This window comes from Littorina saxatilis, linkage group LG16 (genome assembly GCF_037325665.1).
Source record: "Littorina saxatilis isolate snail1 linkage group LG16, US_GU_Lsax_2.0, whole genome shotgun sequence".
In the NCBI taxonomy this organism is placed as follows: Eukaryota; Metazoa; Mollusca; class Gastropoda; order Littorinimorpha; family Littorinidae; genus Littorina; species Littorina saxatilis.
In genome coordinates, this window is record NC_090260.1 from 10,809,873 (window position 1) to 10,826,903 (window position 17,031).

Consider the following 17,031-nt stretch of genomic DNA (forward strand, 5'->3'; position numbering starts at 1 on the left):
TGCCTTTGACTGAGCAGTATGGCCGCTGAGGCGTAAATCATTGGTATTGTTGTAAAATTGGACCGATAGTTGTGTTTGTGGTGTGCCAGGTGCTGCTGGGGTTGATACTGTGGCTGGTGCGGTCACTTCCTGTCAAGGACAAATCCACAACCAAGGTAATGTGTTACGTCTGTTCTCTTCTGACCAGAAAACAAATGCTTATCCACCCAGACCTGTCGAGGGCGAACGTACTTTACATTGCATGGGCTGTCTGTGTGTACACGTTTCAATAATTGGTTAATTGGGTGATGAGGTGGGGTGGTAGGGGTTGGTGGTGGATGTGATGATGATGCATACACACACACACACACGCACGCACACATACACACACACTCACACACACACACACACACACACACACACTCACACACACACACACACACACTCACACACACACACACTCACACACACACACACACACACACTCACACACACACACACACACACACACACACACACACACACACACACACACACACACAGATAAATTATCCCCCTCCGCACGCCTACACAATCAGTCATATCTCCCACTGTCGTATGACAACAATTGCACTCTTGCATATGTGTATCTTTATTGACGAGCCGCAGGAGCGGCGAGTCATATGGTCTCGGCTCGAAAGCTGTCTGTGGAGGCTGCGTGCTATAATTAGCTGACCTGCTGCGCGAGCAGTCACTGCAGAGTTTTGAGATAACTTTGTAACACGTTTTATTTTATGCTCCTCAAGAATACAACTTTGGGCAACGTGCCACGTAAAACTACACGCAACAAGGATTCAGTAGGTACCAAACATGCCTTGTAGAATGTAAATGAATCTTTATAAAGAAGTAGGCTACTTCAAACGACAGCCACAGCCACGGTTGGGTTCACGGCATCAAACCGATGCGACTCTCCGTCATATCATACACGTATTCAATCAAATAGATGACTAATAAACATGTAAACTACATGTATACGTCTATGGTCGGACATAAGAAAGGAGAGCTTCCCTCGGGCCTGTGCATGTGTTGTTCGTTGTGCGTGTGTAAATGTACACAACAAACTGACGACAAAACTGAGACAGACCTCTTTCGCTTCCACTGGGCGAAAAGTCACGTTTTGGCACTATAACGTGGCATATAACATGAAACATGAAGTTAATCAACTGAATTTTGTGGCATTATACCTGTGCGATTCACATCAAGTTAGAAAAACTGCCGTAACGCAATAAAATCCCTGAGATTTTAGCGGGTTGCAAAACACAGTAAAACATCGAGTTTGGGTGTCTGCGTTTTGGACGTTTTCGCTACATTAACGCACGGCGATTCACGTCGTGTTAAACGCGTTTCAGCAGTGCGCAAAACACCACGAAACCTATGGAGTTTCGATAAGTTTTTCTGGTTTCTAAAACTTGATGTTAGAGTGTTGTTTTGATGGATTATTCTGCGTTTTCATCAGCCTGGTGCCGAACCTGCAGAATCAGACGATTATCGGCTCCCTCTCTCTCTCTCTAGTTTCTCTCTCAGCACGGTCACACACACACACACACACACACACACACACACACACACACACACACACACACACATACACACACTGCACATACATCATACACACACACACACACCGTCACACACATTCACACTGTCACTGCACACGGCACACACACATGCACACACATGCACACACACACACACACACACACACACACACTGTGACTGACACTGACTGACCGTCACACACACACACACACACGGGCACACACTGACTGACCGTCACACACACACACACGGGCACACAGTGACACACACACACACCCCTTGAACTGACACACACACACGCACACACAACTGAACACACACATACACACACTGATCATCAGTTTATAAATGTGAAAAAAAGTGCAGTGCACAAACATTTTTGGGGGTATCTCTTATTTTCTCTATAATTATGAGCCTTGTCACAGTACAGTGTACACGAGAGACTGCATTGCCCGTGCGTTGAGCAGAGAAAGTAGGTCATTCTAACCTGACTATTTAGCGCGGTCAGATTTTAGTTTTCTTCTATATTCCTTTGCACTTTTGCTGGGGTACTGGCCGCGCCGAGTTAATCGTTTTCCCATGTGTGTGGGACCTGTAAGGAATTCGAAGCGGCGAAGGACCACAGATAGGCATTTGTTCTACTTCCCCCCCCCCCCCCCCCTCCCCGAAACATCCGTCCGAGATGGTGGCTTCTGACTGGACTTGCAACTTTCTCAACTTGTACACAGTACGAACTGCAGTGACTCGAATTTGAGTTTTGGGATTTTTCTTGCTCTACCTTTTCTGATAATGTTTTACTTAGCTCGTGTTTAGATGCAATACATACTGTCTCTTTACATTTAGTCAAATTTTGACTAAATGTTTTAACATAGAGGGGGAATCGAGACGAGTGTCGTGGTGTGTGTGTGTGTGTGTGTGTGTGTGTGTGTGTGTGTGTGTGTGTGTGCGTGTGCATGTGTGTGTGTGTAGAGCGATTCAGACCAAACTACTGAACCGATCTTTATGAAATTTTACATGAGAGTTCCTGGGTATGATATCCCCGGACATTTTTTTTATTTTTTTCGATAAATACCTTTGATGACGTCATATCCGGCTTTTTGTAAAAGTTGAGGCGGCACTGTCACACCCTCATTTTTCAATCAAATTAATTGAAATTTTAGTCAAGCAATCTTCGACAAAGGCCGGACCTCGATATTGCATTTCAGCTTGGTGGCTTAAAAATTAATTAATGACTTTGGTCATTAAAAATCTAAAAATTGTAGAAAAAAAAATGTATAAAACGATCCAAATGTACGTTCATCTTATTCTTCATCTGACATCATTTTCTGATTCCAAAAACATATAAATAAAAATATAATTTTTTTTATCAAAATTAAATTTTCGAAATCAATTTAAAAACACTTTCATCTTATTCCTTGTCGGTTCCTGATTCCAAAAAAATATAGATATGATATGTTTGGATTAAAAACACGCTCAGAAAGTTAAAACGAAGAGAGGTACAGAAAAGCGTGCCATCCTTCTCAGCGCAACTACTACCCCGCTCTTCTTGTCAATTCCACTGCCTTTGCCACGAGCGGTGGACTGATGAAAAATTGCATTGCGTTCAGTTTCATTCTGTGAGTTCGACAGCTTGACTAAATGTTGTATTTTCGCCTTACGCGACTTCTTTTGTTTTAGGATCGATTTTGATAATGATTGAGAAAGGAGAATAGCCGGTGTTAGTTTTACAGTCGGTTTTATGAAGTTTGAGTAAAGAAGTGCGTGGTTTTTACCCTCCCTTTCGTTTCCCTTCCCCTTCTTTAGTTTGCTATTATTGTGCCTAAGAGCCGAAATGGCTGCACTCTAACTCATCTTTGATCTCCCAAAAGACTCCATAAACAAACTAGTGTATCAAGAGGCTGGCTGGCTGCCCCTCGATGAAGAAAGAAGACTAAAGTCGGCCCAGTACGTATCAAGAGCAAGTACTTTTGACAATGCTGTGAACGAAGAGGTCACTGCTGAGTTCGACACAATAACCTCGGCCTCTTACCAAAACCTAAAAAGAAAAACACCCAAAATACACGAAGCAACGATCCCACTAGCAGACTATATGTTCAACCGATATTTCAAGAAAGTGGGGGTAAACCCAGGTAGGATGGCCCACATTCCCATTCACCCCTTCCCATTTTGGTTCATGGAATCCCCCATTATCATCCCTGATCATGATCTGGGTGTAACAAAAAAAAGATAACCATGTACTTGTCTCATCAATAGTAAAAGAAATAATCTCAAACAATAACAAAGATCACCTAAAAATATTTACTGACGGCTCAAAAAAAAAAGTTGACCAAGCTGACTGTGCTTTTGTCATTCCTGACCTCAAAATAAGTTTAAAAAATTAAACTCAACAAGGATGTGTCCATTTTCACTGCAGAAATGCTGGCTACGTTATCTTAAGAGCATGCCACTATATCAATGACCCCCCTCGACCTCCAACAAGAGTCGTGATTCTCTCCGACTCAAAACCAGCATAACTGCTCTTCAAAATGGTTCCAGAAACCGGGAAGAGCTTCAGAGGAAATATTGTTCCTCTGTCACCAGATCATTGCCTCTTGAACAGAACTGACCCTTAGGCTACGTACTTCCCCTGACACACATGGATCAGAGGCAAGGATATGGCTGACAGAGAAGCAAAAGAGGCTGTTACAGATCAAGCAGCATTTCATGACATAAAATTAACAAAGACGGGAGCAAAACACAAAATGGCCAAAGTTGCCTGGCGTCACTGGGACTGGGAAACAGAATTGAAAATAGAAGGCAATGCCCATGGTTGGCTTATTCTGCCCCGACAAACAAAACAAAACAGGCCTACACTCCCCACCTCCCTCCTTAAAATACTTCTCAGAATTCGCACGGATGGCCATGGATGCGCTCACAAGTGCTTTCCCCGTCTCTGTGAATGTGGACAGTTTATATCTTTGTTACACCTCTTTGACCGCTGCCAATCACTCCAGCAAGATTTCTGCAACCTACACACCCTTGTCAACGAACATAACCTGAAACCCCATGAGTTTTTTTTTAGATAAACATTGCACGCTTCAATGGAAGCTGGCATACACCCTGTGTCTCTCAATAGTAGAAGGCTGAAATAGGATATCTGTTTTAAAAAACCCTGATCTCCGTTCCTCACACCGAGCTTTTTCTTCTTCATTGTATTATTTTTCCAGTTATCTATTTACTTACCTATTCCGCCAAAAATATAACAATATCCCACATAACAAAAATTAAAAAAAAAATAAGCCAACAAAACCGCTCCAGTCCAACCATATTCCGCGTACACAATCTTCACTTCCATCCCCATTTTGAAATATCGCAACAGACTTCCAGATATAATTATAACACGATCATATATGTGTTCTCTGGTTGCATGTTTGTTCAGTGTCTTGTCCCCACATAAAGCATATTAACTCTACCTGTCCTAAAGCAAGTTGCAGTTCTAAGAGGACGTTAAAACTAGTTATCATCATCAACACACACACACACACACACATATGAAAGAACCCATGTATATTTTTATGATTGTTGTTTTGGTCTGAATACAATTTGGAATCTTACTACACTCTTGTTAATTGATTTTACATTTTGTTGTCAGAAGTATTTTGTTCGTCGGTTCGTGTCTGGTGCGTGTGGTTTGAATGCCGTCCTGTCAAATGTCTTTTAAAAACACATTCACGGTAACATCTTCGACGCAGACACAGACAGTTAGGAAGGGCTCCTAATATGGACCACTTTTTATATTTAGTCAAGTTTTGACTAAATATTTTAACATCGAGGGGGAATCGAAACGAGGGTCGTGGTGTATGTGCGTGCGCGCGTGCGTGTGTGTGTGCGTGCGTGTGTGTGTGTGTGTGTGTGTGTAGAGCGATTCAGACTAAACTACTGGACCGATCTTTATGAAATTTGACATGAGAGTTCCTGGGTATGAAATCCCCGAACGTTTTTTTCCTTTTTTTGATAAATGTCTTTGATGACGTCATATCCGGCTTTTCGTGAAAGTTGAGGCGGCACTGTCACGCCCTCATTTTTCAACCAAATTGGTTGAAATTTTGGTCAAGTAATCTTCGACAAAGCCCGGGGTTCGGTATTGCATTTCAGCTTGGTGGCTTAAAAATTAATTAATGACTTTGGTCATTAAAAATCGGAAAATTGTAAAAAAAAATAAAAATTTATAAAACGATCCAAATTTACGTTTATCTTATTCTCCATCATTTTCTGATTCCAAAAACATATAAATATGTTATATTCGGATTAAAAACAAGCTCTGAAAATTAAATATATAAAAATTATTTTCAAAATTAAATTGTCCAAATCAATTTAAAAACACTTTCATCTTATTCCTTGTCGGTTCCTGATTCAAAAAACATATAGATATGATATGTTTGGATTAAAAACACGCTCAGAAAGTTAAAACAAAGAGAGGTACAGAAAAGCGTGCTATCCTTCTTAGCGCAACGAATACCCCGCTCTTCTTGTCAATTCCACGTGCACTGCCTTTGCCACGGGCAGTGGAGTGACGATGCTACGAGTTTTCGGGCTTGCTGCGTTGCGTTGCGTTCAGTTTCATTCTGTGAGTTCGACAGCTACTTGACTAAATATTGTATTTTCGCCTTACGCGACTTGTTGTTTCATGCTGATAACTTGCTTGTTTTCTTGCGAAGAAGTTTTATTTTGTGTTTGGTAGTCCTTTTCTCTTAGGTTAACCGTTAGGCCTAATTAGAGTGAAATAGCTTTGATAAACATTCCACAAAAATTAAATACAGACAAAATCACAAATGGTCCATAATAGGAGCCTGGGCGCCTAATATGGATCAGTGAAGCGGCCTTCACAAATCACTGTAAAAAGCCCCCTATACTTCAAAATAACATGATACAACTTAGTGTACAAGTCAGTCTAATTCAAATATGCTTTAGATTGATCTGTTTCGGGTTGATGAGAGCATTATTTGAAGCACACCAGGAAACTAAAGAAGCTTATCAAAAACAGAGTGAAAATAAGTGAAATTATCAACTTCCACGAAAAGAAGACTTTTTTTTTTTTAAATCTCGAGGACTAGTTATAGGTTATTTCCAGCAAGCTTCTTAATGAATTATTGAAAATAGCTTTTAGCTTTTTTTTCTCGATTTGTTGAAGGTGGTCCATATTAGGGGACTCGCACATACTTTGAGATCTTGCTAATATTTTTTGTTTGCACGGTAAAAACTCGGGGTCAACCCTGCTAAAATGTAACAAATGCGGTCTTAGCTGTCATATATAGCAATTTTTGTGTGACAAAAGCTTTGGCTGTGGACAGAAACGAGTCCGTTTTCGGCGGCAAAGCCGTTTAGAGTGAACGCTGCCAAACTGAGTGAAAAAAAGAGAAAAAGCCTAACGGTTTTGAGATTTGTGTTTCTGCAATACAGCGAACAAAACTTTTTTGAGCGCTCAAGCGCCGTTAGTTTTTCAGGGTACAGGAGGTGGTCCATATTAGGAGCCGGTCCATATTAGGAGCTACGTGAAGCTACCACCGCTCGGCTTTACACACACACACACACACTTTTAATTAGTTGCTTTTGGCACACGGCCTCATCATCTGAACTTGAAACAAGTCGCGTAAGGCGAAAATACAATATTTAGTCAAGTAGCTGTCGAACTCACAGAATGAAACTGAACGCAATGCCATTTTTCAGCAAGACCGTATACTCGTAGCATCGTCAGTCCACCGCTCATGGCAAAGGCAGTGAAATTGACAAGAAGAGCGGGGTATTCGTTGCGCTAAGAAGGATAGCACGCTTAATTTTCTGTACCTCTCTTTGTTTTAACTTTCTGAGCGTGTTTTTAATCCAAACATATCATATCTATATGTTTTTGGAATCAGGAACCGACAAGGAATAAGATGAAAGTGTTTTTAAATTGATTTGGACAATTTAATTTTGATAATAATTTTTATATATTTAATTTTCAGAGCTTGTTTTTAATCCGAATATAACATATTTATATGTTTTTGGAATCAGCAAATGATGGAGAATAAGATAAACGTAAATTTGGATCGTTTTATAAATTTTTATTTTTTTTTTACAATTTTCAGATTTTTAATGACCAAAGTCATTAATTAATTTTTAAGCCACCAAGCTGAAATGCATTACCGAAGTCCGGGCTTCGTCGAAGATTACTTGACCAAAATTTGAACCAATTTGGTTGAAAAATGAGGGCGTGACAGTGCCGCCTCAACTTTCACGAAAAGCCGGATATGACGTCATCAAAGACATTTATCAAAAAAATGAAAAAAACGTTCGGGGATTTCATACCCAGGAACTCTCATGTCAAATTTCATAAAGATCGGTCCAGTAGTTTAGTCTGAATCGCTCTACACACACACAGAGACACACACACGCACACACGCACATACACCACGACCCTCGTTTCGATTCCCCCTCGATGTTAAAATATTTAGTCAAAACTTGACTAAATATAACAACTACAAAACACAACAACGTACAACGACAGCATGGTTGTGCCTGTCGGGTTATCAGTCACCATAAGGTGCCTGTACTTGTCAGTCTCTCTTTTTAGATCAGTGCCAGTGGCCTGTGCCGGCGATAGTTTGGTAAAGTCGCGCAGACCGCGCATGCGCCATGTGCAGTAAAATGTTATCAAACATGGCGGATAAATCTAACTCGTGCTAAGAAACGTTTCAAAACCAAGCTTTATGGACGTTTTTATGACTACGTACTCCAGCAGACATCAACTTGTGGTCGACGTGTGTGGGTTTTGCTCAAAATACGTAAGTATTCGTCAGCCGTTTGGCTTCTCGAATTAAGTTTCAACTTTGTCTCTGTCTCGAACCACAGGCGGAAGGTATCCTTCACTGGACCACAACTTTCTATGAGTATGAAAGTAGTCTGGTGGTCCAGTGGACGATACCTTTCGCCTGTGCTCGAACCAAATACTAAGCTTACCAGTTACCACACTGTCATACTCATAGTCATAGTGATAGCACTATACATTTGTACAGGTAAACATGGCTGTTTGCTGAAAATCAGTCTTTGTGAAAAATTGTAATGATGTCTCTGAAGTTTGATTCAGTCCCTAATTCATTCAGTGATTCATTTTGATGGGACGTCAACCCATGGTGAGACTAATAATGATATTTGATCGTATTCTGCCAGTGCCATTGCCAACTGCCATGGTTGTTCTTGTGTGCACTAATTAGTAATTTACTAGCAAAATAGGAGTTCGAGTTCTACTATAGTAGTATTTTACTAAATCATTACTACTAGTACTAAATACTACTGCTACTACTAGCTTTAAACAAGCTATGGTTTGAATGACCAGCTAAATGCTAATAGTTAATAAGTACATTATTTTTGCATCAGCGAGGTATACATAAATTTAACGAAGTGGATTCACAGCGCGCGTCGCTTTGTGCAGCGTTGCGATTTACAACGCGCTGCGCTACGAGGAACGCTGCGATTCACGACGCGCGATGTATTCTGCCGATACATTTCCTTCACAATCGCAAAGTTTACAACAGCTACATCTATCTGATCTATTTGAGAAATAAAACTGTCAATAAAACGAAAAACAGAGCTGAGCCATTCTCTCTCTCTCACTCTTTCAACTGAATTCACCAGTATATCGCCGCGTCGATGTAAAAACGTGCCTACCTCTGCTGAACAATCCTTCTCATTGCGGTCAATGCGCATGCGCCAATCTTGGACTTACAAAAATGCGACCCTTTGACCGATCGAACCATGGGTTAGGGTAAGGCTAAGGGTTAGGTTGTTCACGACCTGATTAATCTCCCCATGTTAGCGCATGCGCATTGACCGCAATGAGAAGGATTGTTCAGGCAGAGTTTTCAGTTTGTGACACCGGCCTTGAATACTTGGCAGTCATACTAATACTCATATCACTACATGTCATTGCAATGGCTTCTACTATATATGGAAAGGAGCTGAGTTTTTAAACTGGGATGACGTTTTTAAACAATTATCCGAGTACAGTGCCGCGGAACTGTTAATCGGTGTCACACCAGTTAACACTTCAGCAGCCATTTTGGAATTCGCGCATGCGCAGATCATTTTTTCAGCGTGGGTTTTTTTTCCAGTTGATTTGAACGCGTATATATATATTCAGTCTGCATAAAGTGCAATTTTGTAGTCTTGCAGCCCTGAAGTTGCTTTTGCATGTCCAAAGAAAGAGTGTAAAATGTTGCTGATAATCATGCATACATGTACAAAAATAAAGCGCATCAACAATCTGCGCTGGTGAGAGCAATAGCCGCGCTCTGGGAATCGCTGCGCTGCACAACGTGCCGCGCTCTGTGAATTGCCGCGCTGCGCTCTGTGAATCGCTTGCCTAAATTTAAATATTTTATTAAAAAAATACCGCATGGTTTTGCTTGACCAAATCATTTATCAGCTAACAATATGCTTTTATTTCAGTTGGACCTGACTTGAGCATGGTTCCGTTGTCTCCGCAACAACAGATTGGTTACTCAAGAATTGCAGGCATGTCCAGTTTGCAGCATGTGCAGGCTGACCCCGCTGAGTGTGAAGATCTGATGGCTGATCTAGACACAACATAAGCTGCTTGACACTATTCCAAGGTAAGCAAGAAGCTTTGAAAATAGTTACTTTAAGTGTTACTTAGTAAGTGTACATTTTTGTGGGTGAACCGTCGGTAACCGTCCCACCCACCCCCCTCGACACCCCCACCCACACATACAAACACGCACACAAACTTGGGTTTGTACTACAACTATTAGTATTAACTACTCTTCATAAATGAGTTATGTAATTCATCAGAGGTTTGAAGTCATTATGGTTTTGCAAATTAGTAAGAGACTACATGTATCATGTGGGTGCATGGATTCAGTAATGCGCAATTAATACATTCAATACTCCTGCTGGTGAGTTCACTACAAACAGGTACTACATTAGAACTGATCTATGTTATTTGTAAATGAGGATGATTAATCGTAATCTCACTGTCAAACTGTCATGATACTATTGCCATTGACAGTGCTAGATCACTTCATAAAGTTATTTTAGTAAGTAATCATATGATATTGATAATTTTGATATAGTGATTTACTGACAGTGACAATGACATGTTATCTTCATACTATTCCAGGTACAAGATGCTAAAAGTGCAGATATCAAGGGCTTGGGATTTCGGCTCCTGGAGATGCTACTTGTAACTCTTTTGTGAGTACCGATGTATACTGGGTGTTTTCTCAGTTTTTGTCCGCTGTCAGTGTGAGATTTATATTGTGGTACAGTGGAACCCCCCTGTTAAGACCCCCCAATTTAAGACTCCCTCCTTTTAAAGACCTTGTTTTCTCAGACTTTCTGTTCATAACCTCTGTAAAATTACCCCCCTTTTAAGACTCCCTCCTTTTTAAGACTGAATTTTCTCAGATTATTGGAGGTCTTAAAAGGGGTGTTCCACTGTATAACCTGTTTTTCTAGTTTCATGGTTTAGCCACGACTCACTTTGAATGAGGGTCATCTGCCAGGCATTTAGCTGATTATCTGATAGTGATAAGTGATATTTATTAATTTGCTATTTATAAATTACAGTTGCAGTAAACTAACACTGTCGCACAAAGTATGTGACTTTAAAAAAAGATTTGTTTGAAATCATGTGAGCTCTGTCCACTAGATGATGGAGAAGGGAATTTTTCCAGTTGAGTCTGCAACATGGATTTTTCTCTCTCAGGATAACAAATACAGCAGGGTTCGTACAGGTCATGGAAAACCTGGAAAGTCATGGAATTTGATTTTTAATTTTCCAGGCCTGGAAAGTCATGGAATTTCAATTCAAGTCATGGAAAGTCATGGAATTTAAAAAAAATAAGAAAGAAAGAAAAATTAACCTTTAGCACGCCAGCGGCGATTTTCGTTGCCCAGCCATTCCACCCCCCCCCCCCCCCCCCCCCCCCCTGCGATTTGCGTCTCCAGCACAAGGCTTGTTCGTATGACCAACTTCTCGTTCGTATTTGCATACGAGAATAACGGTATTTTTAACGGCACTTGAGCCAAAGCGAGGCTCACTTCCTTCCGTTATCTCGTCGTGTCGTCTGCGCTGCATTTGAGTCGGTTTCGTCAAAGTTTTTTGTTTTTGCATCGATAAAGTACTTTAGCGCTTCGACAAGCAAGATGGAGGATGATGAGTTTGAAACTTTCTTTCGAGTTGTTTCTTGACAACAAAAAGTATGCAGAATTGGAACGGATTACCGAGGAAGATCTTCGCAATGAACTGTGTATCGCGGTGAAAAAAATGACAGTTCGTCAAGTCACAGTGACGGTTACGAAACGGAATTTACGAAAGTGCAGATGGATACAAACAGTGGCTGGTCCAGTTTAGTGAAATGACAGGACCAGCAAACATTACCGATAATCTGACTGCGTAGCAAATGCTTGACTTGCTTGTCGAAGAGACACTGCGTAGAAACTGACTCAAATTCAGTGCAAAGCAAGCCAGTGTCAAAACTGGCAGTGACAAGACGTAAAAAGTTTGCGTGTTCGGAAATGGCGACCTGTGGATCTAGTCATGGAAAATGTTATTGAGGCTCATGGAAAGTCATGGAAAAGTCATGGAATTTTGTTTCTAAAAACCAGTGGGGACCCTGTACAGTATGGAAGGAAAAAATTAGGGTTGGTGTGGCGATAACAATAAAGATATGTCATAGTGACTTGACTAATTGATTTGAATTCTGCTGCAGGTCAGTCGTCCCCCACCTCCTGCTCCTAACCTGGTTGCCTACTACAACTTCCGAGGAAATACGACAGGACACCCTTCAGCTTGCTGCACCATGGTGTCTCTTGGAGAACAGCAAGGAACAGATACAGGTGGGGTCGGTTGGGATACCGTAAACAGACTATTTTGTTTTGTTGGCCTTAGCATAGAGTCTGGGGATGTGAGATGTGCATGATGTGTTGTTTGAATCTGACAGTGATTGTATGAATTTTTTTATACATGTATTGTTGTCACGCGCTTTGAACTTCTGATAAGGCGCTTTATAAATGCCCGTTATTATTATTATTATTATTATTATTATAAATAGATACACGAACTTATGTTAGTTTTCACACGTGAGCATGAAGGAATGTGCCTTTAATATGAGGAATGTATAGTGGCTTGCAATATTGAATTTGAGGGATGTTTGCAGTTATATAATATATTAGCACAGCTCAGTTTTCTTGAGGGTTCCGTGAGAACAGTGAAATTCTCCTTTGAGGACTGAAAAATATCTTGGATAATTGGTCTTAATTGGAGGGGGGGGGGGTTTAAAACATAAGTACATTCACATGTGTTTTTCATTTTCACTGTGTTAAGGTGGGGAGGTCCTTCTCTACTTCTTTCTTTGTTTTCCCATTGACATATTTTTGTTCTTGTCTATATTTTTTACATAGGTTCACCATTAGTCCTCATCCCCAGCCGACTGTTTCCGCTGAAGCCGTGAAGGATACTTCTTCATGTAGGCGTGGACATCTTTTTCGTCGCCATGCAAGGCTTCCAGTACCATATAATTTTGTGAATACTCTGGGGACCTGTCATCGACTTTGGAAGGACGCTTTATTTTATAACACTTTGTACCCCATCTATGTTGACCAAGATTTTTTAAGCCGAGACCAGCTGTGCTGCAGCAGGTCACTCTGAATTGTAGAAACTGTGTATCAACAGGCTAGAATGCTGGCGTTAGATCAACGTTACAGGAAGCGACTGAAGCTAACCGTCTAAGCAGGATGCGGATATGTGCCGAATGAGAACAGATGCAATGTACATAGTGACTGTGTGTACGGATATATATCCATACCTGGTCAGATAGAGCCATATGAGTGGGTACGGATATATCCGTACCTGGGAGACAAGGAGTTAAGACCACATCTGAACTGAGGATTTAGTCTCTCCATAATCAAACGCTGAAGAAGATTTCAGAATGAACTTTGTTAGATAAATTATCAATCAATCAATCAATATGAGGCTTATAGTTATATCACGCGTATTCCGTGGGTACAGTTCTAAGCGCAGGGATTTTGTTTTGATTTTTTTTAATGCAATTTATATCGCGCACATATTCAAGGCGCAGGGATTTATTTATGTCGTGTGAGATGGAATTTTTTTACACAATACATCACGCATTCACATCGGCCAGCAGATCGCAGCTATTTCGGCGCATATCCTACTTTTCACGGCCTATTATTCCAAGTCACACGGGTATTTGGTGGACATTTTTAGCTATGCCTATACAATTTTGCCCGTCGCGATATAACCTTCGTGGTTGAAAACGACGTTAAACACCAAATAAAGAAAGATTACAATTTTGCCAGGAAAGACCGTTTTGTCAATCGTGGGATCTTTAACGTGCACCCCCAATGTAGTGTACACGAAGGGACCTCAGTTTTTCGTCTCATCCGAAAGACTAGCACTTGAACCCACCACCTAGGTTAGGAAAGGGGGGAGAAAATAGCGGCCTGACCCAGGGTCGAACACGCAACCTCTCGATTCCGAGCGCAAGTGCGTTACCACTCGGCCACCCATGCCGGTTGTTATGATCGCCACATTTTAGGTCCCCCCCCTCCCCCCCTTTTCAAACTTCCCCGCTTTTAAGACCTTACGTTTTTGGATTTTCTGTTCACAACCTGTTGTGCATTTACCTACATATTAAGCAGTGTTTCTTGTATAGAATATAGTCAATGTTTGTAAAGATTTTAGTCAAGCAGTATGTAAGAAATGTTAAGTCCTTTGTACTGGAAACTTGCATTCTCCCAGTAAGGTCATATATTGTACTACGTTGCATGCCCCTGGAGCAGTTTTTTGATTAGTGCTTTTGTGAACAAGAAACAATTGACAAGTGGCACTATCCCATCTTCCCCCTTTCCCCTATCCCATCTCCCCCTTTTCCCGTCGCGATATAACCTTGAATGGTTGAAAACGACGTTAAACAACAAATAAAGAAAGAAAAGAATTCATCAACGAGTGATTACTGCCTCACCATAGCAGTTAGGCCAGTCTTACTAACTCTTACTTTTATTAATGTGCCGTGATGCAAAGACGTTGAGCAGTTTTCAGATGTTTATGAATCTAGGGCTTTCAAAATTTACTGACATGTTGGACTCCATGACATCCAAACATGAAGTTCAGTTACCCCTTTTCAACTTTGAAGGTCACATTGTGGGCGAATTTTTAGCAAAAAGTTGGAACATTGGTGTGACTGTTCTTACTCACAAGGGAAGTGATTTAGTTATTTACTGATTTTTGAGTCACTTGAGAAAAAGTGACTCTATGTAATCGGTCAGTGTTAGTCTGTCCGGCCGGCCGGCCGGCCGTCCGTAGACACCACCTTAACGTTGGACTTTTCTCGGAAACTATCAAAGCGATCGGGCTCATATTTTGTTTAGTCGTGACCTCCAATGACCTCTACACTTTAACGATGGTTTCGTTGACCTTTGACCTTTTTCAAGGTCACAGGTCAGCGTCAAAGGAAAAATTAGACATTTTATATCTTTGACAAAGTTCATCGGATGTGATTGAAACTTTGTAGGATTATTCTTTACATCAAAGTATTTACATCTGTAGCCTTTTACGAACGTTATCAGAAAAACAAGGGAGATAACTAGCCTTTTCTGTTCGGCAACACACAACTTAACGTTGGGCTTTTCTCGGAAACTATAAAAGTGACCGGGCTCAAATTTTATGTGAACGTGACTCATTGTGTTGTGAATAGCAATTTCTTCCTGTCCATCTGATGCCTCATATAATATTCAGAACTGCGAAAGTGACTCGATCGAGCGTTTGCTCTTCTTGTTATTTTGTATGGCCTTCTTTCACCCATTTAATCATTCATAAATGTTCATACCCAAGGGAAGTAATTCACATATATATCTATGGCCAATGTTTTCACAGGGCATCTGCCCCCCCCCCCCCCCTCCCAACACACACTCACATGGGCTAAAACTTATATGGCTTTTATGGGCATGACGCTCTTAATCACAAGGGAAGTAATTTACTGATGGTGTGTTTTCATTTCATGTGGCCTTCACCGATTTGAATAATTTATTTTAGCTTATCCAATTATAGTGTGGATGAACACTGTCTCCACTCAAAATAGTCCTTTGCTATTGTACATTGTGAATCAGCATTTTTGTTTTTGTCCTGTTTGAATAAAGTGCAATAATTTTACAACCAAAGTGTTAATGTTAAAGATGTTTACATAATGTGTGAAGGATGATGCATTTGAAAACTAATATTGTTAAATGTCAATTGACCTGTGACAAGTCAGCAAAGTGCAATATCCAAGCATGAAACCCGCACACAATTCCCAAACAACATGCTTTCTTTTCCACAAAATTCCATCCAGGTGAAAACAATTATGTGAACGTCATAACATGGTGTTTTTTTACATTAATAATCAAGCCTAACACCAACTAACATGGTGTTAATAGGCATTTGAGCAAGCTTTAACACCAACATAACATGGAGTTAATAGGCATTTGAGCAATCTTTAACACCAACATAACATGGGGTTTTGCATGTTAAACCAGCAATAACATGATGTTAATCACATTACAAGCAAGCTGTAACACCACCAAAACAAGCAGTTTTGCAAGTTAAGTCTACGATAACATGATGTTACTTGGCGTTAAACCAAAGCTTTAATGCCATCAAAACTTGACATTTTTGCATGTTACAGACATGCTGTAACATGGTTTAACATGATGTTTTGACCGTCGCAAAACGCGCTGAAATTCCAGGCAATTTCGCAGCGATAACTTCAACAAAATCCAATCAAAATCTGGCGTTGTCGTGAACACCAAAATGTGATAAACCCATTGAAACTTGAAGTTTTGTTGGGATTTTGAGTAGTTTTGTAAGATACAAAACGCCACTTTTCGCCCAGTGTTCAGTCTTGCAGAATTTAAAGACGAATACAGGTAAATCGTGCATTATACTAACTGTTTGGTAAAAGTATCAAACGTTTCTTTTCACAAATAAGTGGCAGGCTTACAGGAATACAAAGAGGCGCAAGTTGAAAGTAATGGATATATCTCTGGAAGATGCCATCAGTCCAAGTTGTCAAATGAAATCAAAGATGACAGAAACAGAAGTTTTCCATACAAATGTTGGTGTTTCAAAGGAAGTTTGCATTCTTTCAGATAATGATATAGACGAGGTGGCTGTTTGTTATGAAGTTTCAACAACCCAACATTCAAATGATTTTACTTCATCTACAGATTTTCTAAATTCAGCACTTCATAATTGTCATTATGAACTTGGAATCAGAGAGAGACCGTCTTTCCATTGTCATTCATGCCATAGATTTTTGTTTCAGAATCAATGTTTCACTGACATGGCGTTTACAAGAGAGCATGCGAAGTTTCCGACAGTCTGTAGGATTTGTAAAAAAGGCCGTGTTTTGCTGTACATGCAAAAACTACCTGTCAAAA

At 40.5% G+C, this 17,031-nt stretch overlaps 1 protein-coding gene and 1 long non-coding RNA gene across 2 annotated transcripts in view; both read left to right on the forward strand.

The window, feature by feature from the left end:
* LOC138950367 (uncharacterized) overlaps positions 1–17,031 on the forward strand; it is a 54,746-nt gene continuing 37,715 nt past the window's right edge. The window contains exon 1 of the mRNA XM_070322106.1: positions 1–155. The gene's annotated coding sequence lies outside the window, so the exon portion shown is untranslated. The remainder of the gene's footprint in view (positions 156–17,031) is intronic.
* On the forward strand, positions 9,940–15,774 carry LOC138950365 (uncharacterized). Its single transcript, XR_011450627.1, has 4 exons — positions 9,940–10,184; positions 10,712–10,785; positions 12,306–12,432; positions 12,997–15,774. It is a non-coding gene; the product is annotated as an uncharacterized lncRNA (long non-coding RNA).